We start from the raw sequence: 18,954 nt of genomic DNA, 5'->3' as shown, positions 1-18,954 counted from the left end.
AGTTTGGAGTGCCAGAGGGTGCACGATGGAAAGAGAAAGAAGCCTTCACAGACAATGTAACGTGTAAGGTGAACCTTGAAAGAGTACCGGGAATCAGGACAGGGGGTGTAAGTAGGGGCAGGACATTCTAAAAGTACAGATTCATTCAGTAGTCAGTAATTATTTGAAGACATGAATTTATTTACGTTCTCTAAAGGCTAAGTTAAATTTGATCTTGTGTTGTTGAGTTCTAATTCTTTATTACACCCATTTCTTCTTTTTCCAACTGAACAATAAATGTCTTTAGAAAAAAAAAAAGAGAAAACAAGTAGGATTTGAATATCTTTGCCTTCTCTGTTACTTTTCGATAGGTTTTTCAAACTTGAAAATATCAACTTTTTTCCACATCTGGCAAAACAGAAAAAAGAGATATGTTCCACTGGAATGTCATGAAAATTTTATGTAGAATCATGTACCTCTGAATGGAATCAGCCTGAAAAACCTAAAGACTAGAAATAATTTAGTTGTAGGTGGATTTATAGTTTTTAACGATGTTCATATTTTTCTAATTCATTCTGTGAGATATAATGGAGAAGTAATTGTTTTTAGTCGAATAATGATTTTACATGTTATATGAAAATACATTAAAAAAACAAGTGATCCCTGAATATGGCAGACATTTTTGATGTTTTAGGAATTTGTGTTATCAATTACAAGAGGCAGGTAATCTCAAGAAAAGAGATATCTAGAGGAAAAAAATAGGTAATTATCGCAGTAACACTTTATTTCTAAACAACAGATTTTTAAAAATTCTTAACCATTTAAGTTTGAAGCAAGAGTAATGAATCATAAGAAAAATAGGATAAAAGACAAAACTAATAAAAAATGAACATAACACACAGAAATTATTTTAAGTAATAAAATCTCAAAAGTCAAGAACAGCTAGTTGAAAAAAAAATGTAAGGACTCTAGCTAACTCAATTAAAGATCTTTGAATGGAAATGCTCAGAATGACATTCTGCAAAGCAATTAAATACCATAGGTAGGAACATTTATAAACAATGAGGGCTGATGAGAATTGTATACTTAGAGGAAAGTATATAAAGTTATAGTTATTAAATAGAAAAATAATCTAATTTAAAAACCAACATCTGAAATTGTTATACAACAACCAGATTTATCATGTTCTTTTCTCAAAAATTGTGTTAACGTTGGCTTAATGTCTATATATTTTCCTGCAAGTTGACATAAATATATGAGTTTCAGACTGTAGGGGACTCAAAGAGTATTACTTCTTGTTGTTCACTGATGTCTAGCTGATTTATTTTTGAACACTGTGCTACGTCTATCCTGATGGCATGTGCTATAATGATCAATGTGAATGAGATGTATTTCCTGACCAAGCCAATATGAAAAGCATGAAAGTGAAACATTGCAGAAGCATGAAGTCATTTTTACTTCTGTTTGGAAAAAGACAGACTTTACTGACTTTGACCTTTTAGTGTTTTCTTATGGTTAGCCATCACATCATCCAACTCTACAGAAAAACAATCACTTCCAAAGTGGCATAAAATAAACTAAGATATTGGGTAGAGGATGAAAGCACTCACTTTTCACCCACGTAGAACAGAAAGGGCAGATGTGCGATTCATCAGCCACCATGCATTTTTGGTTAGAGCTTTCATTATATCAAGAATTTAAATGTATTTAAAGGTGTTTTCTAATAATTACTATCGTGAGATTTCTGAGGCTCTGTAATTGTCATGCGTTCTTTGTGTATTTGCGTCCAGCACTCAATATTCAGCTAGGTAAAAGTGGTTAGATACAGCATGAGGTCCAATTTAATTCAGAGAATTGTAAAATTGTAGTATTCAAAGAACACTAATGTTTATTTAGTTCTTAGTTATTTTTTATTTAACTATATTATTGTATATGTCTCACATAACTTTATTTTTTAAAGGGGGTATTGAGTTGATTAAGATACTTGCTCAAGGTCAAATACTGATAAATTAGTAGGTTCTTTCTGATTCCTGAATCTGATCTATCACATATATATACATACACACACACATATGCATATAAGTCAATGTATATACACACACGCACATACACATATATTTCCTCGCAATTATTTCAATCAATAACCGTAACACAATTCTGGGTCATCTAATCAGCGCCCCCCCTTGATTTTGGTTCAGGACACTGAAGGGCAGAGATTACGTGAGGGGTCCAAGGTCTCTGAAAGAGTTGATCTGAGAGTTAGAATCTAGGACATGTCTCCTGATCTTTCCTGAGGGGACTTTCTATTACATCATGCTATTGTTGTGACTCTACCATAATTTTTTGCTTATGCAACTTAACATATTTTGACATGTTTTTACTGAAGTGTGAAAACACAAAGCTTCTGCTACTTGGCTAGCATTGATAATGAACCCAGATATTTATAGCTCAATAGTCCTCAATCCTAGTTCTGCTCCCAAAGAAGTCATTATATGCAATTATTCTTATAAAAATGGTTGAGCACCACCATTAGTTACTGATTTATTTGATCTAGGTTGATACCCTAGAATCTGTATTTTTAATAAAGTGCTCCAAGAATCATCACAAACATAGTAATGGCACTAATCACAGCTAACACATGACCACTCAGCAAGGCTTTGTAAGTATCAGCACTTAGTCCTTTAATCATATTAACTCATTTCATCTTCAGAACAACCCCAGTCATTCAGGTTCTATCTGTAGGCAATTTTCAGATGAGAAAACTGAGACAGAACGTTTAGATGATCATCTCAAGGTCACACAGCAGGAGAGATGAGAAAATGAGATTAACCATCACTGTCACGGAGCTCAGCAAACTTAAATGATTTACGTTCAGTACTCAATCTCACTACATCTCTTCATCTGGGGAGAAGAAAACATTTTAGGTAAATGGCATCTTAGTATTACATTTACTCACCTCTTAAAGAAGACAACCTTCTGAGAAGTTAAAAGTCTTTTTATAGTCACAAAACTAGTGTGACAAATTTGCTCTTCTCCTTCAGATCTAACATTCTTTCTCAAGAAACATTACCTTTCAGTCATAGCAATTTTTCTTTGCTCTAATTATGATATTTAATGTAGGTACTGTATTATTCATAATTACTCATTGGAAGCAAGAGAAGCAATCTTTGGGTCTATAATGCAAAAAGAGTTTATCAGAAGTATATTGGGAAGTTCATAGATTTGTTAGGAAGGTAGCTCAATGCTCAAGTTCCAGGAACAATGGCCCACAACCCTCCACAAACTGGCGTGAGGGTAAAGATGGCTTGTTCTGTTGCTGCCCTGTGATCATCAGCTACCAAGAACTCATCCTGACTACAGCCCAAACTCGGCCAGCACTGATGTCAGTTCTAGGACTGGAAGTCAGAACTGCAGCCAGTACCACTCTGGGAAATCCAGTGTTAATTAAATGAGCCCTATGCAGGGTTTACTTACTCCCCAAGTGGACTGCTGCCAAATAAAGCGTCACCAGACAAGAGCAGTTATTGGAATCCTGAATCATAGTCCTCTGCTGCACAGCCAAGGAGAGTGAGAAAGTGCATTTCCTGACTTCTCCCTGGCAGAGGTGGGAGTCCTAACACACGCAGATTAAGGCAAATTGTTCAAAAGGTGTTGGGAAGCCAGAAAAATAGGGGGAGTCAGAAAGGGATTAGGGAAGGATGACTGTCATCCAGACAGATCTGAAATCTAAAATCTTGGTATATTAAATGAAGAATATACAATTAGGAGGATCCTTTAAAAATAAATTTTAACTGTACACTTCAATAAAAGACTGAGAGTTGTTTTCCAGTTTTGCATCTTGAGTTGAATGCTTTTGATAGTTTATGGCATATTGAAAGAACAGGAAGATCTGGGAGAAAGACCTAGATTCCAATGCTACTACTATTCATTGCTAGAAATGTAGTCTGGGTAAGTTTTTGTTATTGACCAAAAGCCATGTTTCTATCAGGGAAATAGACATAATAGTCATTTCACAGGGTTATATGAGGATTAAGTGAGAAAGTGCAAATAAAATACCTGATACCCAAACACTGGACCAATTTCTCCATCCCTTTTGAAAAATTTTTGTAATATATTGGAAACACTTTGAAACCAATACCATTAATAAATAAATATATGCAAATCATTCTATTCATGACCTTTCCAAGTGGACTTGACTACTATACCCTTTGTGACCCACAATACAGAAGAAAAGACTTTTATATCTCCTAAGTTCCCTTTGCCCTTAAAAAAATAAAAATAAAAAATAGCTATTAATCTCCTTTGCTAGATCCTGTATCCCTTGAAGGCAGAGAGAAATGGGAACAAAGGCATGGCTGCCTACCAAAACATGCTTTCTGGTCATTAATAGAATCCTGAATTTCTTTCTAAGATAATGAGCCCTGGGGGGTGGGGAGGGCTATGATGTACAGACCCTTTTAAAACCACTATGCCACGTGGCTGAGTTCTGAGAAGTATTGTGTGGAATTGCTGAAAAGTGTATTAGAAGGATGGTATATATTTTAATTTCCTTTCTCCTGCCTTCCTGCCTCTTGTACCTGAGGATGTAATAAGTGAGGCTCCAGGAACCGTCATGGCTCCTGAGGTGACCCTTGAGAATGAAAAATCACGTGGGGCAGGAAGAAGAATAGAAGGAACCAGGTAACACGATGGGACTTCGTATAACCACAGTATCAGCCCTGCACTGCCTTCCTCTGGACTTCTTATATATGACAGAATAAATATTTTTGTCTTTTAAACACTGTGAATCAAGTCTTCGAACTCAATGTGTCCCTGATCCATATAATAGCTCACTTAAATGTGTATTTTCAGGACTTACCACAATGCCTGACACACAGCAAGTACTTAATGAAGGTTATATCAATTAATTCATCTTTAGCTTTTTTTGAGAGCTTATGAAATGTTCTTTTTAAATAGCTTTGTGCTAATGTACAGTACACTAGAAAGAAATTTCAGAAGAGGAATTTCCTCAATCATGTATATTCACTATTTGGGGTGGGAACTTTATTTTCAGCATGAGTATTCTTTCAGAAAAGAAGATCTAAAAAGCATATGAGCAGTGGATATAAAAAATTAATATATGAGCACACAGAATCTATTTACCTTTTCTATTCTGTCTGTCTAAAAAAAAAACCTGGATTTGTCTTTTAAAGAGTTCCCTTATTTTATTGAGAAAGGGACAGGAAGGGGCTGGAGAATAACATATAGTTGGAGGATTGATTTTAGATACAAGGAAGAGATATCTGATATGAAAGAGGGAATACAGAATTTGACTGCTGATGGTGGTAGACGTGTAGCTATACGGTAGGGAGAAGAGGAGGGACTTCTGATACAATGTCTGTGTTCTATGGAGGTATACATGTCTAGCATATCAAGTGTGTGGTTTTATGTCATTTAAATCTTACATATCTTTCCTGAAATGTTTGTTTCACTTGATCTATCTACTGATAGGAGTTTGTTAAAATCTCAACCTATGAGATTAATTTGTAAATTTTCTTGATAATCTGTCAATATTTCCTTTTATATATTTTGAAACCTTTTTGTAGTACTACAGTTCTGCCTCCTTTGCAGCACCTCAAATCAGAAACATTTTCATATATTTTATACAGTCAGTGTTTAGATACTGAAATATTCATTCCTACATTGTAGACTTTCATTATGAGATCGGTTTCCTTAATGTTAAAGTTTACCATATGCTAGATCCAGGCTGCCTGCCTTCCCAGATTTGCTTGGCCCCTTTGCCTTCTGGGCCTTGGCCTCTTGACAAATCAAGAGACCTTGTCACATGCCTGCTGGTATCACCTAATCTCCTCAGACCTCTGACTGTCTGAACCTTCCTGCCCTGAGGGACCAACTGCAGCACAGCCTTCCGATCAACGTGTTCCTGTGGAGTGCATGGGAGGCCAGTCCCTGCATCTGACTGGACGTGACCTGTGGAGGCTATGACTCCTCCCTCTACTCTAGGGTCCTGACTGGGCTTTCCTCACATGTCTGGCTTCTGGAAACTTTTCTTCCTTTAACACTATATATAGTACATACATATACAAATGTACTTTATTACTGTATATGAACATACATGCACATGTATACATACATATACATTGTATGTGTGTATATATATGATATTTCTACAAGGACCATTTTTGATAATAGCAGATGTGGATAATATGAAGTTAAGACAAATTATTTTTCTTACACTCTTCAATTTTCTTATTTTGACAATAAACGTTTCTTGTTTCAGGAAACAAATAGCAGTGAGGTTATTTCCAAAGACAGATATAAAAATACAGAATTGTCAAATCATATCCAAAATAACATCTCTTTCTTAACGTATCTTGAACTTGTAGTTGACTCAGGAAAATGTTGTCCCTTTCTATGGTGTAAAATAGGGGTTTCTGGTGGTGAAACATTGATCTGTGAGCTACTGAGCATTTTCTAGATATCAATTTACAAATATTTAGAAATAAAATATTTCTAAATCAATTGGTTATATAGCTAAGTATACCATTTTCTAATATTAAATCAACATTCTCTAATTTCATTGTTTCTTTACATATACATACATTGTGTTACCTATATTTTAATGTTTTAATAAACTAATTTGAGAATATTCTACCATAATTATTCAAATACATGATAAATATAACTTAGTATAGGTAAATGAGGTTCAGAGATTATGAAGAGAAAATTAATAACATGTAGATAATACTTCATAACTTAGTTTATCTGGGGAATATCTTAGAAGTTTTCATTGCTCTGGAGGTCTGTAACAACATTAAAATACATTTCTTGATTATAAACTAATTACATTTTTTTCAGCACCATGGAAACCCTTTACTAAAAATGTATAAATGAGAGGGAATTGAAATACTTCTGACATGTACCCAAATACTTCTGAAATATCAAAAGGCAATCACTGACTCCAAATAAGCAACTGAAGAAAACCTAGAAAATGTATAAATAATATAATAAATAAATGTAATTATTGAGACCATGGCTTTTATAAAAATAATCAGGTGAGAATATGTATTTTATAATAATGAAAAGGTAATCTGTGCTAAAATATTTCAAAGGCACATTTCACCAACAAATTGGAGAGCTCTAGAGCAGGGACCAGGCATGTGCCTTCTCTGAAGAGAGTTCATGATTGTGAGGTGAACCCAGCATTGAGATTCACTATTTAGAGTGCCCAGGGGATGTGGGGCCTTATACCTTGAGGTCGGGGCTTATAATTTTATATTTCTATCAATGGGTAGCCATTGGAAGGCTTTAGACAGAGGACAGATGTCTGCTTTCAAATGACTTCTGTGGCTATAGGATGGAACTAAGTTGCACAGAGTATGGGGATGTAGGAATACCAGTTAAAAAGCTATTGCAAACTCTCTCCTGCAGAAGAATTCCAAATAATTGACGTCACTACTCTGGCCTCAAAGAGGTGGAGCTTACATGGCCTCACTGTAAGCGTGCGCTATGCATAACGACTTCCTAGATGAGAGTACAGGAAGAGGGAAAAAAATAAAACATTTATAGTGGAGATACTTGACATACACTCTTAACCAGGTGATCAAGTTTAACACTGACAATGATAAATCGCCTTCATAATATGTGCCCCTTGATAAGATATGATGCCAATGGCATTTTACTCTTACGGTCTTCCTCCCTAAAATGCATAACGTCTGCTCAAACATGAGAACAACTCCTCAAAACTGTCCAGGTTTATTGAGAGTGAAAGTCTGGGAAATTACAGCTGGTAGGAAAAAAAGTGGTAGGGATTTAGAGGAACTGATTAGGACTTGAATGAAGAATGCTGGGGCTGTGAAGGAGAATCTGGGTGCTGGATGTAAACCATGACTTGACGTTCAGTTAATACCTTGGGAATTGCTCCTTGATCTTTCCTCACAATGTTCAACAGCTTGGAGGAGCCAGGAGCTGCAGTAATAGAGCCTGTACATTCAGTTTAAAGATGATAGGGCAAGGCATTTGAAAATAACTCATTTACCAAGGAATATGCATGAGAAATGCATAAATTTACAACATAAATAATGAATGAATGCTAAGGTGACAAGCAGGCGTATGAGGAATTCAATTAATGGATCAAGCCAGATAACAAGCCAGGATTAAAAATATCTAATGAATTTGTCATGGCAAGACAGATTGGGGAAAAGAAATAATCATTTTGTCTAAATAGTAAAAAAATAAAATAAAAAATAAAAATGGCAGAGAAATCCATACAACAGCAAAGAAGGCAGGTTTGACTGAAGTGATTTTGTGTCCAACAAGCCCATGGTTTGCTAAATGATAACAACATATTGACAGTGGCTTCCATTTTTAGATTGAGGAATTTAATTGCGCAGAATTAAAATTTAATTTGTAAGCAGAATGGCGTGCGCCTCTGGGTCACTGATGGGACCCCGCTGGCTTCAAGTTGGGTCTCTGATTTAGGGCTTAGACTCTTCTTGGACTGTACTGACCTGCAGGACCTCAGCTATTAATGCCTGACCTCAAGGGGGAGCTACACTTAGCTTGGTCCCAGTTTCTCAAATCTGCCCTAAGGCCTCTGCTCCAAGACTCGCTTTTAGCCCTTTCCTGGTACAATAAGAGAAAAAGCTTTCCTTTCTTTTTTTCCCAAAGTTAAGCAACAGGGATAATTCTGGCAGAACCTATGTGTGTTCAGTATCATTTGTGTATGAATTGCTTAACCGATGCTCCACTTCCCTTGTCTCCTGTCCTCCCCTTACCACCCCTCATCATATGGCTGCCAGGGTTTCTGGGATCTGCCTAGGTGGGGAGAGGGCCTCTTCTTTCCCTAGAAACCTGCAGTTCAGTGCTCCATTCACTCATTCGCACTAAGGTAACTCTCAACATGGCCATGTCCCCTTTCCAGTGCAGTCAGTAATTCTTAGCCCTGGTTGCATGTTAAGAAGAAATCAGGGAACTTTTAAAAAATTGACAATACCTAGGAAGCACCCCCCTGATTTAGACTTAATTAAGTTGGGATGGGAGCAAGCACTGATTTTTTTTTTTTGATCACCCAAGAGTTTATAATATACAGCTAGAATTTAGAACCCCTGAGTTGGAGTTTCCAATAGAGAAATAAAGTCATTAAGGTTTCTATACTGTCTTTTAGTTTCCATTGTTTCTCTACCCTAAAGGCTTTCTCTAACCCTTCCTCTCCGCTCCTTATTAACTCCAGTAACATGTCAGCAGCATTTCTACTTAAGACTCAGGTATTTCTTTCCTATCCTTGGTTTTGCACTCCCTAAACTTTCTCTCTCTACTGGGAGCACGTGGGCTAAATCTGGTGGCCGCTGGCTTGAGTTCAGACCTCTGAAGACCAGGACCAGACTGGGAAGCCTGGCCAGGACCTCGAACGCATCCTAATATTTTCCATATCTCTGTCTCCATTGAGGAAGGATCTCATTGCCTTAAGAATTTCACCTGCGATTCAGAAGTCCTGACGACAGAGCTCACAGTCTCACCTGAGGATAACTTCATCTCCCTGGGTCAGCTGTGCTGTGCCCCACGCCCTGCCCAGAGACCAGCCTCTGCCCTGGCATGGGAGCAGCAAGGGGCCGTACATATGACCAAATCTAAAATGTGTGAAGAACAATGTGAAGTTTTACTTACAGTTTCTTTGGAAGGCAGGAAAGGGAGACCCCGAGTTGAATGTGGGAGGAAGTGCAATACATAATAAATCTTTTAACAGAACTTCCTAAAATAGGATTTCCACATCTCAAACAGTGGTGATATGTCTAGGGATGCCCTCGCTCATAGGAAAATGTCCAACTCAGCCGTCTAGTGCCGCTTTGCTATAGCGGCGAGTCTTCCCTTTATGGTCCTCGCCCACCATCAGGTCTCCAACGTCCCACCCTCCGTTCAGAGCTCCTTGGAAAGTGGGTTGTTCACAGGCAAAGGATGAGGCATATGGCAGAAGGTGAGGGGGGAAAAGATGATGGGGTCTTAGAGCTCCAGATGATTAAAGGCAACCTCTTCTAAGGTATTTTAGCCCCCTTTCTGATTCTCCAATCTGCATCAATTATTAACCCAATCAGCCCTGGGGCAAAGTTAAAAGGTTTTCCAGGGAAGAAGAATTATAAGTGCTTACAACATAATATGTGTCCCTGTCATGATTGGTCACACCGTACAAAACTTTTCAAATTTCTTAAAATTGGCAAGTGGCAAAAGGAAAATAACATTTAGGAAAGTTAACATCTTCATAGCATTATGAAGGCATCATTGATTACAAATGCAGGGAGGACAGGTTGTTAGAAGACTAACTGCCGTTTAAGTACAAGTTGATTAAGTTAGGGTTTGAGTCCACGTTAAAATTTGATTTTGAGAGACAGCCCATAGAGCAGAAAATCTTACAAAAACAAATAAAAGAACTTCCTGATTTAAAATTGTATCTACATGGAGACAGGGAAGAGAGGAGTCCAGATAACTTCAATATTTCCAGACTGTGCAGTGGTACCATATGGTGAGTCTGCCGATCACAGAGCATTCCTAGCCTGTGTCTCAGAGTGGCTTTGACAGTCTTTCCCCTCACTTGGCACTCAGCTTCTGTGTCCACAACCCATAAGCCTTTTCTTTATGTCTAACTATATCCCATCTGGTGCACTAAAAGTGGCTGTCTCACAAATACATGTACTTCAAAATGGTCCAAAGTTATCTCGCCAAGAGAAGACTATGGGACTGTTTTCCTCTCCTTTCTTTCTTTAAAGCTCAATTAAGAAGAGGTTTTGGCCCCTCTCAGTCATTGCCTTTTATCTTCTCCTTTGAGGTTCACCGTGGTATTTTCTCCTCCATGCTAAGGTGGTGCTGCAGAATACCGATGAGAAAAGTGCTCATTTTAAAGCTTTTCACGTCTTTTGAGTATAGCAAACCTGATATGCATTTTTTACAGATGGTCCCCTCATCTGACCCCAGCCTTGTGAGGATTGCAGGTAGTCTCAAAGCAAAAGGGAAAAACAGAAATTTCACATTCCAGGTTCTTCTGGATTGGCAAAGGAAGAATTAGAGAACAAATACTTTACATCAAAAGCAGTTGCTGGAGGCTATAGGATTTTTATATTATTCCTGAATTAGTTTTTCTGTATAACAGTAGGTCCAATTTTCAAGACAATCACTTTCAATGAATACCTTTTTAGGGGGAGGAGAGGGAGGGAAAGCGATTGTGAGTAGTAGCAGGTTGGTCCCTGTTTTACTTTTAGAAATGTGCAGATGACTAGTAGGACAATACCCGTATTAAAATAATAGTGGTTTGTTCTAGTATGAGAAATTCTGTAGCTCTTTTTAAATTGAAATTACAAGCATGCTTGAAACTCTTTCCTTAATGGTCCTCTATTATTTTGCAGAATCTGAATCAAATTGACGCATAAGGATAGTTTCATAACACTCACATTAGAAACCTCCAACATGGTTTATAGATTATTTCAGTGGTTTGATAACATTTCCAAGTATCTATCACTTTTGTCTAATTTAAAATAAACTTGCAGTCGAAAAGAGAATGGATAATTTTCCATAGAAATTAGCATTTGCTTAGCTGTTATGATTCAAACATCTTGATAGCAATGGCCGTTTCACTGTCTGAAATCTTTGTGGCATCTGGAAGAGCTGAAGGAAGCAGCCTGCCTTGGAGGTTTGTGTTGATTCCGCTGTGAAGAAGCCACATTCATTTAAGGGAGTGGAAATTAAACAACAAAGCAAGATCCACTTATAAGTAAAAGCTGAGTAAGCAAACAGTGGCGTGGCAGGAACCGACATGAGTCACTCACGTATCTGTATGTTTACTGCTATAGGAGCTTTCCCATTAAAATGTAAAATCAGGATCTGAGCTTTGAAGGGTCATTATTATTCTTTTTTAATTCCTCACAGTTCCTAACACATGGTTATGTGCAGCTTGGAACATTCAAATATAAATCAAGTAATTGAATAAAGAGCATCAACACATTCTTTATTGGATATATTCATATTTACCTATCGCCCTCAGCACACTGTACATGCGTGCACACATGCACACAAACACACACCGAGACACAGATATTTTTGGTTGAAGTGAGCCATGACTGGGAGAAAGGAAGATATGACAGACATATAGCACTGGCATCTGGGAATCAATCAAACCAACTACTTTGGGACAAAAAGAGTCCCAGGGACACTAAATGCATTTTTGGACTACTTCTCAACTGTTCCCTGAGTCATTTATACTTTAGGTACTAATATATAGAAAATTATAATAATGTAAGCTGCTTTTTTATTTACAAGCAATATCAGGAAGAAACAAATATATATACATATATATATATGAATTATGTAAATTCCTTTTTATTTATTCACTCATTCATCAGGTATTATATTTTCATATTACTTTTGAGACAGTGAAGAAGCAAAAATTAATAGTTTGTGTGCCCTTACCTCAAATGTTGTAATCGCTGTGGGAGATAGAGAACAGTAAACAGATATGTGCAAAGCAGGTTTTATCTCAACTTGAAATTGATTTTTTTTTCAGATGGGTCTACATATAGCCTTATACCTTTTTATGATGTGCTTCTAATTCCTTATAATTGACTTTTGAGCTTGCGGGTGTCTGTTTAAATGATGAGGGTAGACAGAGTGGGGAGTACCTAGCCAGGGGGAAATGACCCTGAAAAAATTTTGCCATGTTATGAACATTTTATGGAAACTCTGAAGTCTCATGCATCCCTAATACAACAACAAACTCAATTCTTAGAGGGAAATTCAGAGACTAATTAATTTGATACACTAATTTCACTGAAGAGAAAACTCAGATTTAGGATTAAATTATAGAAGAGACAGGTAGGTTAACAGTCAAATGAATAAAAAGATGAGTTGATTATTAGAAGGGAGTGGTATCTAGAATGCAATTTGGCACATGAGAAGAATGCCAAAGCCAGGGAACCGTGTGCCATGGAGTTAGTATTTGAGCTGAGGCTGGAGGGATTTAACAGTTTGTCAGGAGAATATTCGGGGGAGAGTACTCCAGTTAGCAAAAAAGAGTTTTTGAGAAGGAATGAATGCCTGAGTCAGCAGAAACTACAAATGTTTGCATTTTTCCGGAGGATCACTTATGATTTGATAATCACTGTAGGTGCTGAGTAACTTATTACATTTGGCTCTTAAGTTCAGAAATTATGTTTCTGAACTTAAAAGCAATGGTAGATCCCCTAAACCACCATGGCCATCCTCAGCACAGCGTCCTTCCTGTTAGCCCTGCCTAGGCGTCATCTGGTGCCTCCAGATAAATCCCCTTTGGGTTTCTCGCCAACTGCTTCAAACATCCACATGTTAGAATTGCTGACAGAGAAATAGGGGCACTCCCTTCAAATAAAAATTGCACTCTTCTATCAAACTTGTTTGCTAAAAACATTTTGCCCAAATAAATCATGGCTGATTTCATATCTTTTACATATTTTAAGCAAGGTACACAATAGTGATATACCAGACTTTCAATCAGATTGTTTAACCTCTCTCTCTCTCTCTCTGTCTTTCTCTCTCTCTCACACATACACACACGACACACACTTCCCCAAGTTTCAGGTTTTATAGATAACTTTCCAGGGCATGTATTTAATGAAGTAGTTCATTTATTTTTTTTAAAAAAAGGGGTTATGGGCAAGGCTATGTAGTGGAATGATGAGGCACAAAGAAGAGAGAAATGCTGGCCCCGATGTCAAGGCACTTGGCTGGGGTTGGTACGTTTGGGTACCATTTTATACCCCAGTGTATCTCAGAGAGCCAGGGAGTTAACCTCATGAATCATGAATGCCAAACGGTCCTTTTACTTTTTTCTCTATTTGCACTACAGCATGAGATATTGGCACAATCATTTCACAATATAAATTCAAAACGAATTTTGCTAGTATAAAATAAAAATCGCTATGGTACCTTGCATGCAAACGAAATCACTTTTGATTAGATGGCAGAAAGAAAAAGGCTGTCAAATTCACCAGGACCAGATTATTTCCAGTCCTGTTAGTGTCTTGTGTGCTTACTCCATGTTCATTTAGTCATCTGCTCTTGTTTTCTAGCAGATGCCAAAGGTTTAAGAAAAGCTACTGTGAGCAAGTCTTTAACTTGAGAAAACTCTATTCTTTTTTTTCAAACAATTTGGAAGGTCCTTCTATAATTTAATTTGCCTTGGTCAAGCTAGCAGAACACCAGTGTTCTTTAGTTTCCCAATTTTAGTACTATTCCTTCGTCATTTTATACCTACATTACTAAATTAGAAAAAAGTTTTCCAAGATTTTCAGTGGAAACTTTTAATCATATTAACTGCAGTTCCTATTACATTGTGTTTAAACATTTTCAGTGAATATTCAGAATTTTGTGATATCAGATATCAATTTCTTGTTATTCTTCTCAAAGGAACCGGTTTGGATCAGAGCATTATTTTCAGATGAATAGGTCTAAAATATTCTTCTGAATTCACAGTTCTATTTATTCATTCAACCACAGTTTTTTTATGGAGATTAGCAACATATAGAGAGACAACGTGCCTGCTTTAAAGGAACTTACAAACTTGGACAAGGAAAGGGACCTTAAACAATTAAGAATTTGTTTCATGTAAAAAAGCAAACATACAAAGGGATTGCCCCAAACCGGAAATGTATTTAGGGATTTCAGTAAAAGGGATCCCAGTGAGGCCGAATCAAATAAGAAATGGATTCCAGACCTTGCTTTTATGCCTTATATCTTTCTATCTTAATTATCAGATTATACCAAACAAGTTTTGATGGCAGTCACGTGTCTTAGAACGATTTTTGTATTACATTTAGTTTGTCAAGTAAGGGTTAAATGACATCTTATTCATGGAGAAATTTAAGAAGCAGATGAATATGTATATATTCCTAAGTAAAGATCAGAATCAACTAGATCATCTTTTAACATTTATGTTATTTTTACACAGCAAGTCTTCAGCAAGTCTCAAGTAGACTGTTACATAAAAAATTGGTCTAAGTCATTTTTTTGGAATTTACTTTCCAATAAAAATAGCATCTTCAATGAATTGTACCCAGATTCACCCAAAAAAGTCTAGGGAAGGTTAATGTGTATGAACAGTAATAATAAAAATAATGTTTGTTAATGTTACTGATCATTTTTGGCATTGCACAAGTGTTTGAATACATTATTGTTTTCTCTTTGTTACTCTATGAGGGCAGTATTATCATTCCTATTTTATAAATGAGGTAATTGCGGTTTAGATTATTCAAATGACAAGAGTTAGGCAAAACGGGATTTATGTCTATCATACGACACTAAATCCATGCCTTTACCATTTTATTATACTATGTTGTGCCACATAGTCATCTTAAAAATGCCAAAAAAAAAATGTATATTTACTTATTTTATTTCAGCAACAGGAAAGCGGGCACTAGAGGCACAGCTGAACTGCTGATAAATTACCAGGGACAACATTTGCATTAGGCTATGCAAGATGTGTTTAATGGAGTGCTCTGAAGAAGCGAGGACCTGCTGGAGGGGTAATGAGATGTTACATCTGGGGACAGCGAGAAGCAGAGAAAAAAAAGGGAAAGTAATTATCCAAGGTGTCAAAGTAAAAATGAGCCTCAGTGAAATAAATCAGGGGTCTAAAGAGATTATTTGTGAAAGAAACAAAACCAACAAATGAAAACAAAACTTTGAATGTTGTGTGCATTTTTGGTGGGCGGGATTTGGAGGAGGAGGCTCCCAAGACTAGTGAGAGAATGAAATTTGAATGGTGACTGTCAGGAACGATGTGGAAAAAGTTGATAGCAAAGAACTTCTGGGCATGAGGGTAGATCCTAAAATGACGTATTTTAGGAATGAAGGACATGAAGAAAAATAATGGCACAAGAGAAGCGTGGAGAAAGCCCATGACTTTGAAGTTGGGGCTCATCTCTCCAGTTATCCAGGTGGGGCGTCTGAAAGTGACACTAATTCAGGATTCCTGAGCTGAAGGTCGAGCCAGCTCCCATTGCTAAACTGTATTTCATTAAAAGGGTTTTGATTACTTCAAAGATGCACTTTAAGCCTTATCGCCTGGTCTTTAATGTATTATTAATACAAGATGGGCACATGGGTAATCTAGACCTATGAGTCACACACTGTATCATCCATAATCTGAGATTATATTCCTTTTCCCACTTTATCTGAAATGACAGATAAATTCAAATAATTAGGTTGCCTACCACCGGGTGGGACAGTGGGATGAGGAGCGGTTGCTATTTGGTAAAAGGTTTATTTTTGGAGTGATGGCAATCTTCAAAGATTACGGTGATGATTACAAAACTCAGTAAACAAACTAAAATCCATTGAATTTTAACTTTAACTGCGTGAACTTTATGGCATGTAAATCATATCTCAATAAATTTGCTTTTAACGAAAGAAAAAGAAGCAACTCTTAATGTTTCAGATCAAAGGGGAATGAATTGAAAACTTCAAATAGTCACCTGTTGGGGAATGAATTTTTCTTTTCAAAAGACTCCTGAGCTCTTGACTCTAGGGGGAACCTAATTAACATTAATGGAGAAACCGTCTAACAAATACAACTGTAATATTTCAAAAAGCTCTTCAGTACTTCTTCTTTTCTCTCAAATGGTCTTGAAATAATTGTCTCAAAGTATAACTATAATCTACTTTCATGTAATTTTTTCATAGCATAACAGAAAAATGGAGAGTAAAAACTCCCAAGGAAATTTTCCAATATGATAACAGTTGGCCTAATATTATGGATTTGGGTCTTCTGAATGACTTTTCACCCAATGTATTGTTTTCATAAATTTTTCATGCAGTAGTTTTACAATCTATTCCTCTTATTCAATTCCTACCTACTAGGCTGTCAGCATTGTGTACAAAGTAAGGAGCCTCTTACTGTCCATCATAAAGTCTATAAAATAGAAAGAAAGGCACAAAAAACATAAACACTTAAGCAAATATATGATTCAACATACAATTTGCTACCTAAATCTGATGTTTAAACATACATAATTTAATCTTCCAGTTTTACCTATTTTATTCTAAATATTAATTTGTGTTACCACACGTGCATCTGGTAATATGTATTTTTATATCAGATGGAAAAATAGATGAAAATACATTTCGTGAAACATATTTGATTGTTCTGTGCCTAGGCAGTACTGTAGAGCACTAAGACTTTGGAGAAGGCATTCTGGGTTGAACCCAAGATCTTCCATGTATTAGCTGGACAACTTCAGAGAAGCTATTCATTTCCCTTAGCCTCAGTTTCCTTAGGGGGATAATAATTTTACCTGAAAGTTTTTTATAGTTGGATGAATATTATATATGACATTTTATTACCTTATGGTACATAATAAACATTTTACACATAGTTGCAGTATACCAAAAAGTTAATTTCAAACTTAAATTTATCTAGCATATATTTGTGATATAGACAAGAATTTCCATTGATTAGCATAACTGTTTCAGGCAACCTTGAAATAAATTCTGTATTTCAGATATTCCATGGAATATAGGGCTTCCCTTTTAGAATCATAGTTTTAAAATGGAATTTTGCATATACTCTGGATTTTAAGAGAAGTAAACCTTTACATTACTCCCTAAAGTACTTTCTAGGATTATATTTGCTTGCTAAATTTCATACCAACTAGTGAATTAAAGAGCCAGAAATGGAGCTCTGAGAAGTGCAGTCTAATTCTCCAACCCGTTGCATCTGGGCTGGACCTGTATCTTCTCACATAGAATATTGTAGAAGTGATACTCTGCCAGTTCTGAGCCTAAACTTTCAAGAGACTTGTGCTTCTATTTCCTCTCTTTTGCAAAATAGTTGCATTCTTTGAGGAAGCAGCCACGTGGAGAGCCCTAGGTGCCAAATAACTGAGGTCCCCAACTGACCATCTCACCTAAACTACTGGCCAAAGCCAGACTGACTGTTAATCCCTGTGAGGGAGCCATCTTCCAGGGGATCTTCCAGTTCCTCTGCAAAGTCTTCCTGAAGATGCCATGGGAACCAAGCATGAGCTGTTACCTCCAAGCCATGGCTAAACTACAAAGTCCTCAGTAAATAAATGATGGAAGCCACTACGTTTCGGGGAAGTTTCCTTGTAGCAATAAATAACTAAAACCCCAACCAAGAAAATAAGCAGTATCTTCAGGGTTTAAAGCAAGTATCTGCTCTCTACTCTGTTAAGAACCTGTAAATACTTTTATTTCAGCATTTACGAAGTTTTATTTTAATTATTTATCTATATGTATTTTTTTCATTGATGAAATGGAGTCCTTCTCAAGGGTTAATAAATTATTCCCTCACACCCTAAAAAAAGTTTCTTATACTTAGTAAATATGTAATGAATGCTAATTAAATGAATGAATGAATGAATGAATGAATAAATGTATGGTTTCATAAGAATTGTTGGCTCTTTTGTTATTTTAGGAGGGAACATATACCTGTTAACCATGATTCCTGAAACTTAAAGGTACATATGAATAAATCAATATAAAAGTATTCCATTTGAGAAAAGGATCATGTGGTGAGTTTAGAGAATCAGGACCTTATTTAATTTCTGTTATAGATATTAGAAGAAACTAACTAAATGTAAATAAACAATAGATCTTTTAAATAAAAGTTAACTAGAATTTCCTTTACCTAGGGACACCCTACAAAATATTTATTTTAAGGAATGAACACCAAATTCCTTGGGATTTCCATGATCTTTAAAGCAACCACAACTAGCACCTTACAATTAGCAGCTAAGAGTCTGTGTACTGAGTTATTATAATGTACAGCCATTCCGTTAGGTGCGTACCACCCTGTGGTGTGAGGCGGGAATAATTAGACACCAGATGGTGATATCAACTCCAATAGAAAATGCCTATGTATTATGCATGAAAAGTGACTTTATTGTTGTTTTTATCCATTTGGTACCATTATGCTGCTCTTGGACCTCAATCAGTGTC

At 36.5% G+C, this 18,954-nt stretch overlaps 1 long non-coding RNA gene across 1 annotated transcript in view; it reads left to right on the top strand.

The window, feature by feature from the left end:
- Positions 1-15,956, top strand: part of LOC130679889 (uncharacterized) — a 357,709-nt gene extending 341,753 nt beyond the window's left edge. Inside the window, exon 5 of the long non-coding RNA XR_008992885.1 lies at positions 15,393-15,956. This is a non-coding gene — a long non-coding RNA (uncharacterized LOC130679889). The remainder of the gene's footprint in view (positions 1-15,392) is intronic.
- Positions 15,957-18,954: the final 2,998 nt, after the last annotated feature.

Source organism: Manis pentadactyla, chromosome 12 (assembly GCF_030020395.1).
Source record: "Manis pentadactyla isolate mManPen7 chromosome 12, mManPen7.hap1, whole genome shotgun sequence".
Classification (NCBI taxonomy): domain Eukaryota; kingdom Metazoa; phylum Chordata; class Mammalia; order Pholidota; family Manidae; genus Manis; species Manis pentadactyla.
Note: the sequence above shows the minus strand (reverse complement) of the source record. Positions and strands in the feature narration are given on the sequence as shown.